The sequence below is a fragment of the Papaver somniferum genome, chromosome 7 (assembly GCF_003573695.1).
Source record: "Papaver somniferum cultivar HN1 chromosome 7, ASM357369v1, whole genome shotgun sequence".
Lineage (NCBI taxonomy): Eukaryota > Viridiplantae > Streptophyta > Magnoliopsida > Ranunculales > Papaveraceae > Papaver > Papaver somniferum.
In genome coordinates, this window is record NC_039364.1 from 97806724 (window position 1) to 97831064 (window position 24341).

Below are 24341 nucleotides of genomic sequence, written 5' to 3' on the forward strand. Positions count from 1 at the left end.
TAATGCAACAAAGGTAGCAGTGACCCAATTACCAATAAAAATAGCCAAACAGTAATTAAAGTGTCTTAAGTAGCAGTAATATTCAAAGTGTCTTGAGTCGTAAGAGCTAGCACTATGGTGCTCTCCATCCCTTCCCTATCCCTCACTATCTCTCAAAATCTCCAAAAATCATCTACTATGATCTCCCATATCCCTACATGTGTAGGGATATCCACCCCTTTCCCTACATGGAGGGTCACATCTGATCCCGCTTATAGGGAAGGGAAACCACACGACTACTCAGTAGCCGTATAAATTTACGCTTTACGGCTACCAAGTAGCCGTATTACCGTTGATACGGCTACCGAGTAGCCGTAGCTTTTTACACGACTACTGAGTCGTTTCAGAAAAAATATTTGTTTGACCTTTTTTCGTTTACACCTCTCTCACACCCGATCCTAACCATCCATCATTAATAACGGCTCTATCTTCTCCACCGTCGGATCCCGGCGGTCATTTTTTCAAAATCCTCTATAAATACCACTCTAATTCTCTACTCAAATCACACCAAATCAATTTTTTCTTCTTACATCAATAGATTTCTTCACTAGAATCTCTCCAATTTATTTTTTTTTAAGTAAGAGTTTTAAATTTTGTTTTGCTCATTAATGTCGGGGACTCATAAGCAAAAAAGGAAACATAAAGCGTGATTTAGTACTTTGGAAGATCATCACATTATTACTCAGTACATTGCTCTTGGTTATAGCAGTTATGAAGATAAGGAAGAGTTTTGGGAAATCCTTTTTAAAAAATTTGTGGAAGCTTGTGGTGGGAATAAACACGAACGTACTGCAAAAAGCGTCCGTAATCGATTTAGCAAAATCAAGAATGGAGTGGATAACTTTTCTGATTGTATTTCAAGAGCTACTATAAGTAATTCGGGCTTGGACTCTATTAACCGGGTATGTTATTTTAAATATGTTCATTATAGTTGTTGTATATGTTGTTTGTAAATAGTTTAATTCATGCATATCTTATTTATGGTTTGTTTACATTGATGTAGATGTAAACAATGTTCCAAATGCTTACATGTTGAAATACACAAAAAAAACTTTGATCAAGATGCTGAGTATGAACTGCTTAAAGATGTTCCAAATGTACAAGTAGGTGTAGCTAAAGATATGGACCAAGATTCTAATCCTCCGTCATCTCAAATTCATGGAAATTTCTCTAATATGTTTAGTTCTCTAACTCCATTTTCTCAAAATCCACCCACAAGCCAATTCGTCGAGACTCCATTTGCAAATCAATTTCAAAACCCTTATAATGTCCCTACATGTATCCCTTTTCCATTAGGATATGCCCTGCTACGAATTTAAGTACAATACCTAGAACGTCGTCAGGTGGATTTACATGAGATAAACGCATTTCTAGAGCAGCGAAAAAAGCTCAAATTAATAAAAAGGTCATCGGGACAAGTAGACCCGCCACCCCATCCTCGCAAGACTCCCAAATGAGCGACGCGAGCAGTAAACTTGTTGATTATCTAAAAGAATCCCGAACGGCAGTCACACCTCGTCGGCAACAATAAAACCAAATTATGAAAGATTGCTAGAGACAACACAACAACAAATCGAAGCTGCTCGAGAGAAAGAAGAAAGGAAAATAATGCAAATCGATCTCGAAAGGCTGACTCCAAATGCAAAAAAGTACTTCGAAATAAAACAGAATGCCATATTGGCCAGGCATTTGGAGAGGCAACAACATAATATGTTCAATTTGTAATAGCTTAGTTTAATTTATTTTTATTTTTAAGTAAGGTCGTTTTTCAGTTCCAGTAATGTAGTTTCCTTTTTCTCAGTAACATTAATTTATATATTTCTAATTACGATAATTTGAATTATATTTTCTTATACCAACAGATCTTTAGTAACGGCTAATTTCCAACGGCTACTTTCAATGCCTATTATAGATTGTCATAATCTTCCTCAACAAAAGCAATCCAAAATAGTTGGCCTTCGTATCCTCAATGTCTCCAATTTTTTTTGTTTCTGAAGATAACATGGTAATGGTAGGGTATACCGTAGAAGAAGATGTTGCAATCACCATAGCATTTGTAAATGTTGCTACTCTGCCTATTGAAGATATTCAATACCTCTCCGCCCATGAACAATGGACGTTGGTGTTCGACGACTTTGTACAAGTGTTTGGAAACGTTAATAACCGAACAAGACGACAAGTTCAACAACAAATTTCTCAAATTGATATAATGGTTCGCAAGTACGTTGTAATTCAAAAAAGGATTCATGGTTACGCCCCACAACACATGACAGTTGCGATTATTGTAGGTCATCATAAATGGTTATGATATTTGAAATGTTGTTTACTTATACACACTAACCTATTGCTTTATGTTTGTTTTGCGTAGGAGGAAATGGCAAAATTTGTGTACCAACTAGATACTCGTACAAAATTTACATGTTTTGAGTGCTACTTACTCCAGTATTCAAGCCACATAACATACTACCGTACAACGCCGAACCCCAATCATAATTCCTCGACACATTTAAATCCCTCATTGTACTAAGCCATTTAACCTCAACAACATTGTTCTTGTTTGGGAAAATGATATTCCCAAAACACCAAATCAAAAACCATCTTGCAATTTGCTCCTGAAATACAACATCGTTTTCTAGGTTGAGTCTATGGTCAAGAAACAATTTAATCAAACTCTTCTTGATCCCCTTGCATCTATCCACAATTTTAACTCTCAAGTCGACTAAGTTTTCTTGTCTAACTTCTTGTATTCCCATTATGACCATAGTTTCTTGTCATTTCCTTCTTCTTGTTGTAGCTTCCGCGTTAATATATGAGAGCAAACAATCTATGGTTTCGGGAGCAATCCGATGCAGTTGGTCCATACTAATTGCTTCCAATGATATGCGATTTCCTCGACCAATAGGAATTCCGGTAATTTGAGTGAAGTCTAATGGGGTAAACCCTATTTCAAAACTAGGGAAGTGAAATGTATTGGTGGTATGCCACCGCCTTTCAAATATACCAGTAGTTAGGCAGTTGTCTTGTAGTTTCGGATAATGGAATTTTAAAATTGAACCAAACCCACAATCGTCTACAAGTTGTCTAGCATGTGGAAATCTAGAAAGTGCGATATACATTTCATGAAGTTGGCTTACACTACTTCGATGTTTCAGAGATTTATGCCTCTCATTTGTCGAGTTTGGGATTTTCAGTTTATGATCACTATGTTCTTTTGAAGAAACCGGGATTCTATCATCCATAATTCGTTGAAAATCATCGGAGTACATCTACAACACACATGTACACAAAATCATCACAAAACAATCCATTTTATGCACAAAATATACAATGGATGTATTTTACAAGATTAACAAACTCAAATAATCAAACAATCCAAAATTATCCATCCAAATACAATCACTCTGCCAACAATCTGTCCTAGACATAATACATATTCATTTAATCATTCATCAATCCAAAATTATCAGTAACAATACCATATCTAAATCAATAATCATTCATAAACAACAACCTCTTTGATTCAATCAACAAAATATCATAAATTCAATCTACAATGTCTCAAACTATCAAACAACATACAAGGACACATTATAATAAACCTAACATATCCAATTCAATCATAATCAAACTCAAATTAAATTTAAACCCTAAAATTTGAAACACTCAACTTGGATATTTTGTTGATGAAACACGAAATTGAAAAAGGGAAATACTTCACCGGATGCTAATGAAAAAAACTCATTGAATTTTACCTCCTAAATCGCACCAGAGGGTCTTCAAATCGAAAGGGGTTGGGGAGAAGAGAAAAATAGAGAAGAAGAATGAAGAAGAAGAAGAAGAAGAAATGGTCGAGTGAGGCACGTTCCGTGAACTAAAACCTAAAAAACGGCTACTCAGTAGACGTATTGGTCAAGTCAACGAGTTGACTAATACGGCTACTGAGTAGCCGTTTGGCACTATTCATACGGCTGCTGAATAGCCGTATTGTGTAGGGAAGGGATACGAGGGCACCATAGTGAGGTTGGATTCCTTGTGCTATCCCTTCCCTACATACGAGGGATAAGGAAGGGATGGAGTGCACCATAGTGCTAGCTCTAGTGGTAATCTGAATCGCTCTTTAAGAGTCTGAATCTGAATGAATTGGCTGTCTCGGCTTTGGAGATATGGTAACAGTTATAATCATTGATGAACTTGATGTTGATCTTGATGAAAGAGTTGCTTCCAAAGCTTGAGTTGTTGCTGGTGGAATAACATTTTGAAATAAATCTTGAGGGTTGCTCCATATCTTTATATATAACATTACCACAGAGTGAAACAAACATTAATACATAAACAACAACCCAAAGAAATGCATCTAGAGGAAGAATCAAATAGTCTGGATGACAGAGATTCAAATCTTGAAACAACCACCTGAATCTAACAACCCCCTATCTACAGTGAATTTATACCTAATATAATAAACAAAAAGAAATCTAATAGTAAAATAATCTCTTAAACCCCTAACACTTGACAGAAATATAAATCTAAAACAGATAAAACCAACTTAATACGACCACCAAAATCAGAAAAACTAACAGATTTGCTCCGATTTGCGGGAGCTGGTGAAAGAAGTAAAGATGATGATGAGATTGGATTTGATCATAGATCAGTGTCGATGAAGATGTTTGCTGTCACAAACCACAGATCCCTCAAACAACACCCAAAATATCAAGAACAAATAATCGGAAAATATAATACAATTTTTAAGGGTACTAACTAGAGAAATCAGGATAGGGTGATGATTGATTTTCTCAGATCGACTTCAAAGGAGCCTATCTAAGAAGGGAGATTTCAGGCAGAGATGGTTTTGGCCGCTGACGGTTTTTGGAAAGAGAAAGTCTTTAAAACTCAACTACCTAGAAAATGAATTCCATAAAAATGAAATTGATAATTGCAGCATTTTAATTTTTAAATAATTATTTGTTCCAAAAGTTTATTAAAAATATACGTAAGTTTATTTCTATAATCATTGAATTTCTTTTAAAATTTATATTTTATTATTTTTTAAAAAAAATTATTTTTATTTTTATTAAAAATATTTATAAAAAATATTATTACGTATTTAATAATATAAAAATTATAGAAAACACTCCTAACTTAATAAATATATTACGAGTAATTAATCATTTTATATAAATATAATTTCTGTGAAAAGCAATTTTAAAATTTGACTAACAAAATTTAAGTATTTATAATTTTAATAAAATTTAATTTTGGTATTTTAATTAAAAATTAACAATTTATCAATAGTACTAAAGTATTTAAAATAAAAATTAATAATTTATTAATATAGAAAACACTAGTAACAACATCCATCCCTGAATAAAATGTTAACCGAAGTAGACCACAATGCAAATCATCTCAAAACAAAAGAAGAACTTGAGGCTCTTTGACCGTGGTATGTGTTTCGATACATCGAATACAGAGAATTCCACTAAAGTTTTTCTTAGAAGAATAGACTGTACGAAAACCACAAGAGGTAGATTACAAACAAAACATAAAAAAGAAAAAAATCGAGTCTCGGTATAAAATAAAACTACAAAAGTTTGACTGAACTTTATCCTTCAAAATTGTTGATCACCCAGCTTTTATACCAAGGTCGATATCTGTATTAAACACATGCTTTTGTGGATTACGTTTTTTTTCGCAACACTCAAGCTACAATATTTAGGATAACTAACAAAAAGTCATTACCATAACTAGAGGAATGACTGTAATGCCAAAAATGAGCTAAGCTATACATTGACCTTGGGGGAAACCATTCTCAATCTGAAGAAGGAGTGAGCATCGACGACACGCTATGTGCCACCTTGTTGATTAATAGTCATTCATTGTGAAGTAAACGCAAGTTATACAATGACGCTTGAACTTTTAATTATGTTTTTTTTTTGAATAATTGAATTCATGATTATGAAAATTGAAGCCTTCTTCACGAATTATCAGATATTAACGTTACCAAATTAAGGATATTAGTAAAAAAAAAATGAATAGGTGGAGCATAGATTAAGTTTGAGAAGGTTTACAACTTAATGAAGTGTATATTATTAGCACAAATTTTGCAGTAGTGCAAGATAAGATTGACGCGGTGCATGATAACTTTTGAACAACCTTTTTCCTCTCACAGTTCTTACGTGCTATACACGTGTTCCTGTTTCTTTATACGGATATATGTTGTTTATACGTGTGTATTATTAGTGTAAGTTTTATCGGATAATTAGTTCTATAAATATCTATAATGAATTACATTAACTGCCAATGAAGATCTGCTTATGAGGATGAATGAAATGAAGATTTCCTCCATTAAACTCTTCTCACTATGGTATCAGATAGGTTAGGGTTAGTTTTGACTCTCAATCGATCCTACATCTTATAGATTCTATCTTCATTATTCATCATTTTTTGTGTTCTTTTCAGAGAAGCATATTCAAGATTCTCTGTTTTCGCCTGATGATCTGCTTTTTTTTTTTTGGTATTATAATTCAGATTTCTTATTCCTCTCGCCTTTTGATCTCCAGTACCCTTTTGATTGCTATTTTTAGTTTTTTTTATTATCTCTTATTGAAATCAGATCTTCGTATGTTTCAAGATGTTCTTTCATTATCAACAATGGATAATCCTACATCTAATTCCTTCTCTAATATTTCTCTCAAACAGTTAACAAACTTCGTACATTTAAAGCTTAAAGAAGATAACTTCATTATATGGCGAAATCTCATGAATCTGGTTATTCGAAAATACAAGATCATGAAGTTTCTTGATGGCTCGTATGAATGTCCACTATAATATACAAATCCAAGAAATCAAACGAATGGATGGATGAAGATTCAACTCTCATCATGTGGATCAACTCAACTATTTCTAACTCAGTTATACCTTATTTCTCTAGATCCACTTTCTTTCATGAATTATGGCATCGTATTGAAGAAAGGTTTGCAAAAGCATCTTTTACTCATTTTATTAAATTTTGTACAAAGCTTATTTCTATTACTCAAGGTGATAAATTTGTTTCCTCTTTAACTAATGAGATAAAATCATTATCAGATCAGTTAGCCGCTGCTGGAGAGGTAATTTCAGACAAAGAATTATTTGCCATTACTCTTAAAGCTTTAAACTCTGAGTACATACCTTTTGCAACCTCTATGCGACATATAAATCCTCCTGTTACCTGTATTGAGTTGCATAACAACTTACTTTGTGAAGAGGCACTGAAATATCAAATGCTCTCAAAGAGAAAAATGATGCTAAAGCTTTTGTGGGAAATACATCTATAAGTGCTTATAGAGGTGCTTACAATTTAAGAGGTTCCTTATGGGACATGGTGGAAGTATATTTCCCAATAAAGAATTTTTTTAGAGGAATCCATATAGTAAAGGATATACTTCCAATCATGGACCAGTTTTCCAGATTTGTCAACTTGCAGGACATCTAGCTCCTACTTGTAATTAGAGATTGAAATTTTCTTATTAAGGAATATGTCCTCCAACAAATCTCAGTACTATATTAGATGCTACCGACATATTTGATGATAAAGATTCGATTGCTGATAGTGGTGCCAATAATCATATTACCTCATCAAATGCAAAAACTCTCCAAGAAGATACTCCTTATGATAAATCTGCGGTGATTCATACAACCAATGGTGAAGGTATGTCTATATCTCATAAAGGAAACTTAGTGGAATTGTTAATGATTATTCATTTGCCCCTAATAACATTCTACTTGTTCCTCAGTCTTCTCACAATTTATTGTCTATTCATAAGTTTACATCTGATAATAATTGTTCATTAACTCTTGATTCTCATGACTTTCTCCGTGAAGGATCAAACCTCTGGGAAGACTCTCTTCCAAGGTCCACATAGAAATGGCCTTTATCCCGCTTCATTCAGATTAGCTCATCATGCTCTCCCCTCCATAATAAGTGACAATGCACTTCTACATAGAAGATTTAGTCATCCTTGTTTTCAAAAAAATCAAAAAATATGTACCTTATTGCACTTGTCGTCTAATGTATCCAATGAACCTTGCTTTTGTACTGATTGCAAAATGTATAAAAGTCATAAGCTTCCTTTTCAAATGTCTTGTGCTTATTTTCCATCGCTGAAGCCGTACACTTCTAACAAACTTGAACCAAGAAACAAACAATGCATTTTTATTGGTTATAATTTACAACATAAAGGTTATAGGTGCTTAGACCCAAACACTAGAACCATTTACATCTCAAGGTGCATGTCTCTTTCAATGAGGACTCATTTTCTTATAAACAACTTCTTTATGTGTTTTCTTCTGAACTTCAGTCTACATCTTCAGATTCTATTTCTCCTTTACCTTCTATTATTCCTTCATATTTTTCTTCCCCGGTTACCAAAAATGAACATTGCATGACTACTAGAGGTAAAAATGGATAAGAACACCAAAATCTGTATGCTACTTATTGTGACGCCCCAACCTAATCACCTGCTTAGCTAATATAATTACAACCTAATTGAAGCATTAAACCTAGATTACCGATTCTAAGAATCATAATTACATAAGGTGCTCATAATACCAAACTCTCTGATATTATATAAATGAAAGTCTCTCAAGTGATATAGATATGTTAATGTGTTTTTTTACAGATTAACAAAAATATACATATATATATATATGTATATATAAAATATGTACAACATCTCTAACATCGCTAAAAGCTTCAAGCTACGAAAACGAATATCTTCACGTGCACCTCCTTTTCTGAATACTGAAAACTGAAGTGGGAACGTGTGAGAACATTATCCCAAAAGGGTGCTCTATGAAAACGTACAACTCTCAAGTAATCACTAACATACCTCACATTTCTAAAGAATGGTAATAAAACATGTCATTGCGGATACTATGCATAGGAGTGATTTCCCCAAATACCTCGATATAATATTGCCTCATCCGGGTCACTAACGACATAAATTAGGTTATAAAATAAAAAGTAATACTATTACGCTTTACGTGTTAGATATCTATATTGCACTTCCCATGCTATATAATATTCACACTTCCCGTGCTAAATAAGACTTAGCAAGGAGCTGTGGGGAGACCACAGACACTCCTTGCGGGGAATCACGCAAACACACATCAAATTATTCAATGAGCAATCATCAAGCATCGTAATATAACTGAAAAAGTGGGGGTACAACAACCACACCCAATATTTAGCTGAGAAATCTGTATGGACAAACTCCAATATACTTTCTAGAGAATCAACTAGACAGTCAGACTCAATCTAGATAAAAAAGTATATCAAAGAGTTTATATCTCAATCTCTCGATTTGATATATACTCAAGCAAATAGAAATCTGCGAGTCTTTATCAAATACTAGAGAGATAACTTGGATGGTACCAAAAACCAATATCCAAGTGTCAATCAGTTTAAATCAACAACCAAAAGGTATGATATTCTAATTGATTGAACAACGCACAACCTGTGATATTTCAATTATATAACAAAATATAATGCGGAAAAGAAATAACACAGACACCAAAATTTTGTTAATGAGGAAACCGCAGATGCAGAAAAACCCCGGGACCTAGTCCAGATTGAACATACACTGTATTAATACGCTACAAACACTAGCCTACTCCAAACTAACTTCGGTCTGGATTGTAGTTGAACCCCAATCAATCTCATACTGATCCAAGGTACAGTTACGCTCCTACGCCTCTGATCCCAGCAGGATGCTACGTACTTGATTCCCTTAGCTGATCTCACCCACAACTAAGAGTTGCTACGACCCAAAGTCGAAGACTTTAATAAACAAATCTGTATCATACAGAAAAGTCTACGGTAATAGATAAATCCGTCTCCCACGAATATACCTATGATTTTTGTTCCGTCTTTTGATAAATCAAGGTGAACAGGAACTAATTGATAAGCCGGACTTATATTCCGAAGAAAAACCTAGTATTATCAATCACCTCACAATAATCCTAATCGACTCAACGAAAAAAGATATTGTGGAATCACAAACGATGAGACGAAGTGTTTGTGATTACTTTTCTATCTTGCCTATCGGAGATATAAATCTCGAGCTAATTATTACAATCGTACTCGTAACGATAGAAGATGCAAGATCAGATCACACAACTACAAGAAAAGTAGCATCGGTCTGGCTTCACAATCCCAATGAAGTCTTTAAGTCGTTAACCTGGTTTTAGAAGAAGAAACCAAAGGTTAAAGGAGAATCGACTCTAGCAATGCAACTAGTATCACACATAAGGTGTGGGGATTAGGTTTCCCAGTTGCTAGAGTTCTCCTTTATATAGTGTTTCAAATCAGGGTTTGCAATAAATGTTAGCTTGGTAACAAAGCATTCAATATTCACCGTTAGATAAAACCTGATTAGATTCAAGCTAATATTTCTCAACCGTTGGACCGAGAACTTAGCTTGTTACACACAAATGAAATGTCCAATTTTGGGTTTACGAACAGTTCCCAAACATTAACATTTGTTGGTTCCACAATAGTTAACCAAATGGTTATCCATATGATCACTTTCATATCCACCATATTCTTCTTCACCATAACTAGTTCAAATAACTCAAATGAACTAGTTAGAGAGTTGTTCAATTGCTTAGATCTTATGTAACTACACAAGACACAATCGAAGCAAAAACAGTTTGATTCACTCGAATCAGTTCATGAACTTTATAGCCACGGTTTTCAAAAGCATTCCTTAGTTTAAATAAACATGAGTTCAAGAACAACCGATTTTAGATATAACCTGCTCAAGTTCGCGGACTTAAGTTCACGAAAGGAGTTCACAAATTCCAGCAGAAATTCTCGGGTCAAGAACTTCCGCCAGTTCGCCGACTGAGTTCACGGACTTGGTTCACGCCACATTCCGTTTCTCTTGATCAACAAAGTTCGCAAACTTTGGTTTAAGGAATAAGGACTTATACATATATGTGTTTCCACAATAATGCTTATATCCTACCAATAGTTATATAATCTAAACTCTCATTTCAATCATTGAAACATTCTCAGAGGACGCTATGTAGCCGTTATTCACAGACCATTTTTCGTCAGAGCAATTTTCAAAGTGATTGAAACATAACATGACATTCGTCACTAGGTAAAGATGAATTTGGCCAAACCAAAAGCTTACCAACACATATTTCGATAAATAGATAGGCGAGTTAAACTCGACTCAAAATGTGTATAATTAAAGTCTATACATCAGCACGACTTTTGTCTCAAGAGTAGGAGATAGAATAGATAGACTTTTGAGTGACAGATAAGTTCAAGTCTGCACATACCTTTTAGTCGATGAAGATCCACCAGTTCCTTAAGTAGTCCTTCGTCTTGTATGATGATTGCCATGGAGTCTTGAGCTCAACTGCACTTTTTATCCTAGTCCGAGACCTTTAGCTATGTAGGCTAGAAATCAAGACTTATAGTTTTGATCACCAACATTGACAAACATGCTTGAGATAGCAACGCATGCGAGTTCGACCGAGCAATGCTCTAACAATAACATACATGAAAGAAAGGTTATTCTAACTCCACCTCCTCAGATATTGCATACCATAATAACAATATCCGTAAAAGACCACTACCGGATGATCTACAAAAGTGACGCTAGAACAAACCAAAAATATGTCATTCAAACTTCGCCAAACTCATTGGAGAAGACAAAAGCAGAATAACTCCAGACTCGAATGATAACGCCATCCACACAGAGTGCCCATACAAACCATGATTCAGGAAACTACCACCGTAAGTCCCGAAGGATTTGCAATCAAGCATAATATGCAAACGAACGGATTCTCACAAGAAATAGTATAAAAGTAATATTCAGAGCCGAAACCCCTATATGACGATATTGCCTCATCTGGGCTATAATAAGCATAAAAATAGATATAACATTTGGAGAATCCAAACAATGCATATTAGACAACCTAATCAATTTCACACAAATATGCTCATAAGAAATAAAAATACATCGTGCTCGCATTTTAAAGGAACTTAACGATTACAAGAAGGTTACAGAGTTCCCATCTGTTTTGAAGGCAATCCACGCCTACACTGAAATCCAAAATCCACTGGTTCATCCTATGAATCGATCGTTGTTAATAAAGATCAACTTTTAATCACACAAGCACTCTAAGAGTTCGAGTAGTCCATTTCGCCTAACTTTTCGAGTTCTATCCAATGACACTAATTTCTTATCTAGATCATTGTTAGATTAATTTTATTAATTAAAATCTAAATTAACTAATCGAGTCATCATCAGCTAATTCGTCTCTTGACTGGTCTAATAACGTTGACGAGCTTGAGTGTCCTTACACTTATCACCCTAAGGAACAATGTTGCTCTTATCAGCAAGGTTACTTTTATTCCTATCTGTATTAGTGTTGTTAACAAGGAGGAAGTGTGGAGAGTTGCTTCTGCTGCAGAATACAAGTCTTTAATTGATGCAGGTGCATGGTCTCTTGTTGATGCAAAAGGTATTGACAACATTGTTGGCTGTAAATAGGTGTTTAGAATCAAACACAACGCATATAGAAGTACTGATAGATACAAAGCAAGATTGGTGGCTAAAGGTTATCATCAACAACATGGTATTGACTTTGAAGAAATTTTCAGTCCAGTTTCTAAGCCGACTACTATAAGGGTCATTGTATCGTTAACAGTTCAGCTCAAATGCAAGATACATCAACTGGATGTAAGCAATGCTTTCCTTCATGGATGTCGGAAGGAGGTAGTTTATATGTCTCAACCACCATGTTTTGTTGATGAATCTAGGCCTCACCATGTATTTATTTTAAACAAATTCATTTATGGATTGAAGCAAGCTCCAACAGTTTGGTATGAGAAGTTAAGTATATTAGAGCAATGGTCGGTCGAACTCGCATGCGTTGCTATCTCAAGCATGTTTGTCAATGTTAGTGATCAAAACTGTAAGTCTTGATTTCTATTCTACTATTAGCTAAGTCTCGGATTAGGATAGAAAATGTAGTTGAGCTCAAGACTCCATGGAGATCATCATACAAAGACGAAGAACTACTCAAGGAACTGGTGGAACTTCATCGACTAAAAGGTATGTGGAGACTTGAACTTATCTATCACTCAAAAGTCTATCTACTTTATCTCCTATCTTGAGACAAAATTCGTATTGCTATATAGACTTTGATTATACACATTTGCTATTTCGACTCGAGTCTATCTCGCTTATATATTTCTCGAAATATGTGTTGGCAAGCTTTCGCTTTGGCCAAGTTCATCTCTACTAGTGACGAAAGTCATATTAAGTTTCAATTACTTGAAAATTGCTTTGACGAAAAATGGTTTGTGAACAACAACTATATAACGTCCTCTAAGAATGTTTCAATGATTGAAATGAGAGTTTAGAATATATAACCTTGGAAGGATATAAACATTGTGTGGTAACACATACGTGTGTAAGTCCTTATTCCTTGAACCAAAGCATGCGTACTTTGCTGCTCAGGAAAACCGGAAGTAAAGTCCGCGTACCAGTACGCACACTGTCGGAAGTTCACGTTCCGTGAATTTCTGCTGGAGTTTGTGAACTGAAAACAAACTTATTCCGGGTACTTAAGTCTGCGTACCAGTATGCGTACTTAAGTTGGTTATTTTCTAAAAACGGTTATTCGTGAACTTAAACTAATATAAACTAAGGAATGCATAATTGCAAACCATGGCTATAAAGTTCATGAATTGATTTGAGTGAATCAAATCGTTTTTGCTTCGATTGCGTCTTGTATACTTCTATAAGATCTAAGCAATTGAACAACTCTCTAACTAGTTCATTTGAGTCATTTGAACTAGTTGTGGTAAAGAAGAATATGGTTGATATGGAAGTGCTCATATGGCTAACCATTTGGTTAAATATTGTTGAACCAACTAAGTGTACATATTTGGGTACGGTTACACAAACCTAAATAAACGTGCATTTTATTTGTGTGTAACAAGCTAAGTTCGATCTAATGGTTGAAAGATATTATCTTGAATCTAATCAGGTTTTCATCTAATGGTGAATATTGAATACTTTGTTACTAATCTAACATTGATTGCAAACCTGATTTGAAAATCTATATAAAGGAGAACTCTAGCAACTGGGAAACCTAATCCCCACACCTCCTGTGTGATACTAGTTGTATTAGCTAGAGTCGATTCTCCTTTAACCTTAGGTTTCTTCTCGAGACCCTGTAAGTTAACGACTTGAAGACTTCATTGGGATTGTGAAGCCAGACCCAACTATTTTCTTTGTAGTTGCGTGATCTGATCTTGTTGTTTCTATCGTATTTGAGTACAATCGTAAGATTGGCTTGAGATTGATTTCTCTGATAGGCAAGATATAAAATTAGTCACAAACATCTTCGTCTCATCGTTTGTGATTCCGCAATATCTTCTTTCGCTAGTCGATTAATATTATTGTGAGGTGATTGATAATTCTAGGCCGTTCTTCGGGAATATAAGTCCGGTTTATCAATTGGTTCCTGTTCACCTTGATTTATCAAAAGACGGAACAAAAACTCGTAGGTATTTCTGTGGGAGACAGATTTATCTATTACCATAGACTTTTCAGTGTGATACAGATTTGTTTATTAAAGTCTTCGACTTTGGGTCGTAGCAACTCTTAGTTGTTGGTGAGATCGGCTAAGGGAATCAAGTGCGTAGTAGCCTGCTGGGATCAGAGACGTAAGGAGCGCAATTGTACCTTGGATCAGTGTGAGCTTGATTGGGGTTCAACTACAGTCCAGACAGAAGTTAGTTTGTAGTAGGCTAGTGTATGTAGCGTCTTAATATAGTGTGTGTTCAATCTGGACTAGGTCCCGGGGTTTTTCTGCATTTGCGGTTTCCTCGTTAATAAAACTTCTGGTGTCTGTGTTATTTCTTTTCCCCATTATATTTTTTTATATAATTGAAATATCACAGGTTGTGCGTTGAATCGATCAATTGATAAATCCAACCTTTGGTTGTTGATTGAAATTGATTGATACTTTAACATTGGTCTTTGGTACCGTTCAAGTGATTTCTCTTGTATTCAATTAGACTCGCAGATTTCTATTTGCTTGAGTAAGTATTGAATCGAGAAAGAGAGATATAACTCTTTGATATACTTTTGTTAAGATTGAGTCTGACTGACTAGTTGATTCTCTTAAAAGTATATTGGAGTTTGTCCATACAGATTGCTAAGCGAAATATTGGGTGTGGTTGTTAGACCCTCACTTTTTCAATTGGTATCAGAGCATGCAAACACTATAAACCTAATAAGTTTGTGTTTGATTGATTCCTAAAACTTTGTCCTATGGGAAATTTCTTAGGAAAAATTGCTCTTGGCATCTGTAACGCATGCCAGAATTCCTCAAAGATTGTTCGAAGATTATTGCAGACAGATTCTCTGGTGTCTCATGATAATCTCTGTTCATATAAGACTTTGGAAAACTTAGATGATGAGAAACAATCTAAAGGAAAAATTAGAAGGAAAGGAAGATTGAGAAAATGCTATTTACGCTCAAGGATATGGAATCTCACTAGATTAACTCTTAATCTTTTTGAGGATTACTATCGTAATGGATCAATTGACAAAGATCTATTTGGAGCGTTTTAAAGCGTTTTTATATTCTTAGAAAAACTTAACTCTGCTAAGTCTAAGAATCGTTCTGATAAAAGTTCAGCATTTCATGGTGTACGAACTAAACTTGGTGTCGACACAAGAAAATTCAATAAAACGGGTTCTCGCGGTATTGACACGGTTTCATGTTATCGTAAAAATCTTCTTTCTGGTCAAATAAAAGGGAAAATAGAAAGCTCTCGTAACCCTGATCATCATCATTACTATGATCATAGGCACTGCTCACAAATATCAACCAGGAATTGTGCATGAAAGTCTCTCTGCACATAGTGCTCCTTGGTAACAAGTCTGGCTCTACCCCATTTGTATATATATCTTGGGATGGGGCAAGAAATGGTTTGATTTGTGTACAGTTGGGTTAAAACGATATCCCTATAGGATTTTCGAATAAGCTTTCTACTGCATCCGTCTCCTCTCACAAATTGTGTTGTCACGAGATGCACAACCTTGATGTGTGAACATCAAAGAAAATCCCACATTCCTTTTTTGGGTCGCGGTTCATAAACGGGTCCAAGCCCATTAGTGGGGCATATAAAGAAGAAGTACGCGTATCTTCTTCTTCATCCCATCTGTCCGCGTACGTGAACTTTCTAGGGTTCATGAATTTCCTCCATTAAAATTCCTTGGAGGAAAATAAGACAAAGGGGTGGTCAAAGTTCATTCCAAGTAAGTGATTTCCTCTTGTTTCTTTCCAATTTCTATACCTCATGATGAATTTCAAGGTTTCAAAAAAAACTTCAAAAAGTTTGGGTTCTTCTAGCATGAATCATCCCTTAGACCAAAATTCTCTTAGGATTAGGTTTGTCAATGATTCTTGTGCTGGTGTTTTTGAAAGGATTTCATCTAAGGGTTTTATTTTAGAAAAGAAATTGGATTCATCTGGTGGACATAAAGAGGATTTAATTTGCTTTGAAAAATTCAATCTTGGAAACATCTTTGATGGACTTGGTCAAGGATTTGATACTCTCACAAGAATTTTCTATGCCAACATTCATGATGCTGATCTCCAAAAAATGGAATTCAAAACCATGATAAATAGAGAAAGGTTTCTTGTTAATAGAGAGTTGATTTCGAAGAATACCAAAATTCCCTTGGGTAATATTCGTCTACCTAGGCCAAGTGATGAACGACCATCGTATGAAGACATCTCTCATGGTCTTTGTGGTAAGAAGGTTGCTTGGAATCAAGGGAAGTTTCCTACTAATGTCCTTAGTGTGGCCTTGATGGATTTGAGAAAACTTGGTATCTCTAATATTTGTCCCTTCACAAGTGAGAATTCTCAGTGGAGTCGTGAGTTTGCGGAATTGGTCTATTTCCTTGAATTGGGTGTTCTGAGTCTCGATATTTGTGGTTTCATCATTTTTCAAATGACTTCGATGACTTTACCGAACAAGAAGTTAGGTTTCCCGTGCTTGATTAGTCAAATTTTCAGTGTACGTGGTTTTGACCCAATTGGCAACTCCTTTGGAGCTCCCAAACCTGTTCGTCCTTGTACTTTCAGACGTATAAGGGAGAATGTGTGCAAAAGAAGAAGAGATGATTCCCTTGACGATTCTTGTGATCCTACCACCTTGAGTCTTCTTCAAAAAATTCACAAGGGTGTGTGTAAGGTCAATTCAAGGGTAAAGTGCGTGCAAGAACAATTGTTGTTGGTTGCAACTAAGTTTCCCGAGATCAAGGATGACTTGAACATGATTCAAGCATCTTGGATTATTTCCGACGATGAAGATGATGAGTAAATGTTTAGCTTCTTGATGTTATTTGTATAGTAAATCTTCTTATGAGAATTTTATTCTTGTGTTTTTAGGAAGAATAACTAGAGTTTGGAATAGCCATTATTGTGATTACACATAGCTATGTCCAACGTTTTCAGCTTTATTGTTTTTAGGTTTATTTGGTTAAATTCTAAAAATTGTTTGGAGTATTAATATTTATGGTTTTATATATTTCAATTTGTTATGGGATATGTGTGTTTGCGTCCGTGAACTATGATTGTCCCATACTTTGTCAAAAGTTAAGTCTTTCACATGGCGATATATATGCAAGTATTGATAAAAGAATGAATGAACTTTTGACATTACAAAAGTTAATCCTATCGTGTGTCATTATGCAAATATTGACGGAAGATAGGATGAACTTTTGTTTACGAGGATTATGTCTATTGTATGTCATTGTGCAAATAGTGATGGAAAATACGATGAATCCTTGTCTATTCCGCAGTATTGATCTTTCCCTGATCCATATTTTTTATGTATATACTATGCGTCTCCATAAGTTCTCTTATGTTGAGCATTTACAATTAAATTAATCATGAGTTTTCTTGTGGTTAATTTAATTGAGTATTTTTGGAGTCAAATTCATATTCGTATGTGATTTGTCATGTCCAAAGAAATCCTTCTTTTCTTGTGAAAGTAAGGTCGCTCTTGTTGTTCTTTCGGGAATGGCATATTATGGGGGAGAGTTCTTAATTGAACTTGTGCTTAATTGCCAAATCTTTGTGGGGAGTGTGACTGTGGAATATTATAGGGGTTATCTTGTATCTTTATAAACTCCTTGATGAAAGCATCTAGCTTCGGCTATATGATTGCATCTAAAAAGTTGATATGTGCTTTATTCTGGTCATGAAATGTTTCTATGGAAATTTGATTCGTATCCCACTTTTCGTACCTTTGCCAATTTTATTGACAAAAGGGGGAGAATTAATGTGTAGTTCACACTACAAATACATATGGTTTTCGGATCATTATGTAAGGGGAAGTGGTTTCCATGTGAGATGGAGTATTGACTAAGGGGGAGTGATACATATCACCATAGTATGTTGATTGGGTAGACTTTGTTGATGATATAAGGTCCACTGTAGGTTACCGCATCTTCTTGTATTCTAATATTATATCTTGGTCTTCCAAGAACCAAACTAGCATTGAGGAAGAATACATGACTCTTGCTCACAGTGCAACTGAGATTGCCTGAATTTGTTATCTTCTGAAGGATCTTCACTTTGACATCTTAAGTATTCCAAAATTGGGTTGTGATAACATCAGCTCTATCAGCCTTGCTTCTAATCCTTTCATGCACTCCATAATGAAACATGTTCGTATGGATTATCATCTTATCGGGGAGCTAGTTCAATCCAAAATTCTGGATATCTTCTATGTTCATACTCTTGATTAGCTTGCTGATATTTTCACAAAAAGTCTTCATGGATCTAGATTCAAAATGATGCTAGACAAGCTCAGAGATGTTGCCACACCCATGAGCTTGAGGGGGAATATTAGCACAAATATTGCAGTGGTGCACGATAAGCTTAACTGCAGTGTCGGATAACTTTTGAACATACTTTTTCCTCTCATAGTTCTCACGTGCTATTCACGTGTTCTTTCATATTTCTTTATAATGCACATGCACATGTTGTTTATGTGTGTATTTTTAGAGTTAGTTTTGTCGGTTAATTATATAAATATATTTTTGCAATTTTAGTCGTGAAAGTTTAGCCATATTTCATTTGCTCGCCCGACCCATCGAAACTCGATTTTTACCAGAAGGCTCTACCCTGATCAGATTGAAAACATGACCCGAAAGCAGGCTTACAATAAGATTTTGACCAAAAAAGGTTGAATAATAAATTTTAACTTGTACCTTATCAACCTTGGACAACATGAGCTATTAAGATGGAGTACTAAAATAATTAAATCTTAATATGGATGATACAATCGCAATTCAACGTGACATGTTTGTTCCTAAGGCATATTAGCATGTTGCTTGTTTTGGGTACGAAACTTTGGACCAATAATGAGTGTTAGGCTCGCCATATAGACGAGGCTCTATTGCTTGCTTTGAAGCACGACTTTATTATTGCGTGCAAGGCGAAATTTTGTACTTGCCACGAGAACAAGCCTTTAACTGCTCCTATTCAAGGTGAAGCTTCATGTGTTTTGATAAAGCTAAGCCTTGAGGGTTAAGCAATCTTCGTTTGCAATATCTAAGGATGTGATTCTAACTCATGGATAATTCGTTTCTCTATGGTCGATGCCTATAGTATCACAATTGTATTCTTCGAGATATATACACTTGACTGAATTGCATGTATATGAAAGAGTTGAAGTTGAGAAATGTGTGAACACCAAAACTTTTTTAATATGATACTCGATAATATAATATTCTCACTAAAATAATAGAATTTGATGGTTCCGGATCGGGATTTTAGTGCTAAAATAATAAATTCGATAATATTATAATATAATACAATCCAAAAGTTCCCCATAAACATTAATATGTCCTAAACACTATATAAATAATAATTGTATTAGAAAATAAAATATAATATTCATATATATCAATTTTCTCAAAATATAATTCAATATTGGTGTGTTTTTCTTTGAAGTTCAAATCAACTTGTATTTCACTCGTGTACTATGTCGTATAATATTAATAACTTAATGTCTCTACAATTTGCAATACTTAATTATTTAAAAACTTCTATCAAATTAGTCAATTGTTCAAATTCGAAAAAATTAGGAATTATTCTTTAAATAAGTATGTTATTAATAACGGGTATCTAGCTCAGCTGGTCATCCCCGTTCCAGGAGGTCTCAGGTTTGAGTCCCCGATGGCGCAATATTGCAGTATTTGACATGGAAGGTAGAGTTTGCTTGCCCCCTGCGACATAATCAGCCCCCCTAGTACGCCGTTGCAGCTTAGCTTGTTAGACTTCCAACTAGTTTCATATAATATTCGTTATCCAATAACAATAATAATAATAAATTATTATTAACATGGAAGGTAGAGCTCCCAATGACGTAATATTGCGGAAATTAACATGGAAGGTAGAGTAAGTTTGCTCCCCTTGTGACACAATCTCAGCCCCATCCGCTTCGGCTCCCTTGGCTAGGTTACCCATAAGGCTCGCTGGTAGGCTAGCACAACAACCTGTTCAATTAACGTAATAGTATGTTGTTGGAGCTTAGCTTGTTAGGCTTCCAACTAGTTAATGTAATACTCTTTATCCAATAATAATAACAAATAATAAAAATATAAATATTTAGACATGTGTATCTCCAATGGTTACGGTCTTGGTGTTTTGACTTTTACCTTTTGGAGAATTGTGTGAAGATTTTATTGTTTTTCTGAAAAGGTTGAGTAATCGCATATCTAGTAACAATGCTAACTATAAGGTAGGCAGCTTACTCTTCCATAGGTTAGCAGTTATTATTCAAAAAGGTGTAGGGGCTCAACTTGTTTCTAGGTTGCCTCCATCGACTTTGTACCTTGTATTTGATTCTTTTGTTAATAAAAAAGCCTTTCCGGCGTCTTTTTTATCTTTTTAGAAAAAGAATAATAATAATAATTTAACAATAAATTATTAAGTTATTGTAATATCTCTTTAAAATAATAGAATAATGGATTAGGGTGGTTCCAAGCGTATTATTTTATAGAAGTTTTACTGTACACTTGAGTTAGATTTATGCTATATATTTGGGGGCCGAAAAAAGTATAGTTACTTGACACATTAGTTTTGGCTGAGATTTTGAGTTATATCCGTACCGAATTACTTGGATCTACTCTTTATAAGCAGTATCTTCTTCCAACAGAATTCTCCATGGATATGTAATCTAAGATTATTGAGCAGATTCATTTCACCTTGTGTTTGGGTTTGGTTGTAGGTATTAGACAACACATTGGCAGGGAAAAGGAGAATCAGAAGAAGGGAATGTCATTTCAACAAAACATTGGAAAATTTCGAGTCTTTCATGCTTCAAAGATTCTTGAAAAAACTCACAATTTTGACCCTACTAGAACGGCTCACAAGATACACACTCTAAATCCATGAACACATGTCTCGTGAAAAAATCTCTAAATTCCAAGGGAAAATGTCAGAATCTTTATCCTTTCTTATTAATAAATATTGTAAAACATCTTAACGGATGGAAAGAGAATTTTTGTAGCGTTTTGGGTTCAAACTTTAAAGAAGACATCATTTTTTCTAAACGGTGGTGCAGCGGCCGGCTGAGGGTAACAGTTGCCCCCCTCTAGACCATCTGGCTCAGCCAATATCACATGGGTTCAAATTTCACTCACTGACTCATACCAAGTCTTTCAAAATAAATAAATTTAGTAGTGTAACCTTTGCTTGTACGTAAAAATCGGTTGTCATGTCATTTTTCTCATTACAGGGGTGTGTCTTTCAAGTTTGAAGCATAAAAACTTTCTTTAGCATTATATCATTTGAAAATCAGGTAATCATAACTTCAAAGTCTAAAAGTTTAGATTAGAATTACACGCCTAAGCTCTAATGATTTTTTTTACTAGTAAATTAGGAAAACGTGTAATGATTCTCTTTAATAATATGATTTCAGGTGATTTTCTTATGCCATGGTTAAAAGTTTAATCAAGATCTCTTCTTAAAGCTTCTGGCCCCACCAAAAAATATTAACCAATAGAAATCTAAGAATTTTTCGCACCACCAATATTTAGACCAATAATACCAGGGAGGGTTTTCTTTTTGCTGCGTAGAAAAACGTGTTGGTTATTAATTATGACCATCGAAGTGATATCAAAACTCTAATTTTCGCAACCCTAGCCTTCACACCGACGACACTCTCCTGTTCTCTTTAGATAATTTTCTTTCCAATCGTATGTTATTGATTCAGAGATAGTTTTATGATGTTGTCTCACACTTTAATTGATTTGTTAATAGGTAATGAGAAGTTCCTCTTACATGTCAGTTTTTTTTTTAATGTTTTTCTTAGCTTTGTGTTCTGAAGGTACTATTGCTGATAGTGATAGCCGAGAACAAAGATTATGAGGTTTTATGAAATCATTATTAGATCAAAGAACCCAAAGTAGGAGTTATTTGTTAAAACCTAGGGTTCTTATACCGGGTAAGATTTTTATAATTCTTATTTTGAGTTTTTTTCCCCTCAGTTTTTGTATCCTGGCATTTTTAGGGGCCACTCAAAAGGATTTAGGGGCCAACAATAAAACAAAAAAGGTCACCCAAAGGGAAAATGTAGCCAACCCTTATCTCGCGTAATTCGTAATGGCGAAATTACCCTTATATATTCGGAGGATATGATAACATTGTTACCCTCCGAATGCAATCGGAAGCCAAAATCGTTCCCATACTTCCGATTGTAGTCGGTGTAGTATTAGAATGATTTGTGTTTCATTTTTTCCATTTGTTTTTAATTTTTGAGTTGTTAGAGTTATAGAGAAGAAGGTGAAGGAAAAAAAGAGAAAACCCATTTTATCTACCGATTTGAGTTGTTGAAAATATGGCTGTTGAGGTTTCGTATCATTGGTGCACTAAAATCGGTTGTTAACGATACACGTATTACCTCCGAATAAGACATTCGGTGGAAAACTTAAATTCTTATCTACCGATTAAGTTGGTATTTCTAAACACGACTATATTATTCGGAGGATAATTGTTTTGTAAAGTTCCGAATGTACGATGGCCCAAAAATCAGAATTTGGGAAAAACTTATACTTTTCAAATTTTGAAATTGAAATAATCGGAAGTATAATTAGTTACCCAAACTTCCGAATATGGGATGTCTAACATTCTATATTGGCCCTTGGAACCACCTAGAGCCAAGGCGTGGTTTGTTTTGAACTTGCTATATTCGGAGGATAATTGTTTTGTAAAGTTCCGAATGTACGATGGCCCAAAAATCAGAATTTGGGAAAAACTTATACTTTTCAAATTTTGAAATTGAAATAATCGGAAGTATAATTAGTTACCCAAACTTCCGAATATGGGCTGTCTAACATTCTATATTGGCCCTTGGAACCACCTAGAGCCAAGGCGTGGTTTGTTTTGAACTTGCTATATTCGGAGGATAATTGTTTTGTAAAGTCCCGAATGTACGATGGCCCAAAAATCAGAATTTGGGAAAAACTTATACTTTCAAATTTTGAAATTGAAATAATCGGAAGTATAATTAGTTACCCAAACTTTCGAATATGGGCTGTCTAACATTCTATATTGGCCCTTGGAACCACCTAGAGCCAAGGCGTGGTTTGTTTTGAACTTGCTATATTCGGAGGATAATTGTTTTGTAAAGTCCCGAATGTACGATGGCCCAAAAAGAATTTGGGAAAAACTTATACTTTTCAAATTTTGAAATTGAAATAATCGGAAGTATATAACATTATTGTCTTCCGAATAAATACTGGCCCCAAAATGGGATTTTTCCTATATCAGAAATTTTGAGATTTTTCAATATATATATATATATTCGGTAGTGAGTGTACTTCCGAATACTGTGTGTCTACTTAAATATATTCGGGAGACAAAAAATTCATTAAACTACCGATTATTACCAGTTTGTATCCAGGAAGATATGACCAACAACATTCGGCCGATAACCATCAAATATTTCTCCCGAATACTGTCGATGTTCTTGAGAATGAAGAACACGACTACATTCGGAAGTAAAGGAGCATGAATATCGCCCGAATCTGGATAAATAACCGAAAACCCTAGAATTATTTTTTCTCGATTCGCCGAATTAAAGCGAAATAAACCCCAAAAATGATAGATTCTTACCTAATTGGGGCCATTTGACTTTGGAGCGGAATTTTTTTTTTCTTCCACAATCGAAAGATAATAGGAAACTGGAAGAAGAAGAGTTG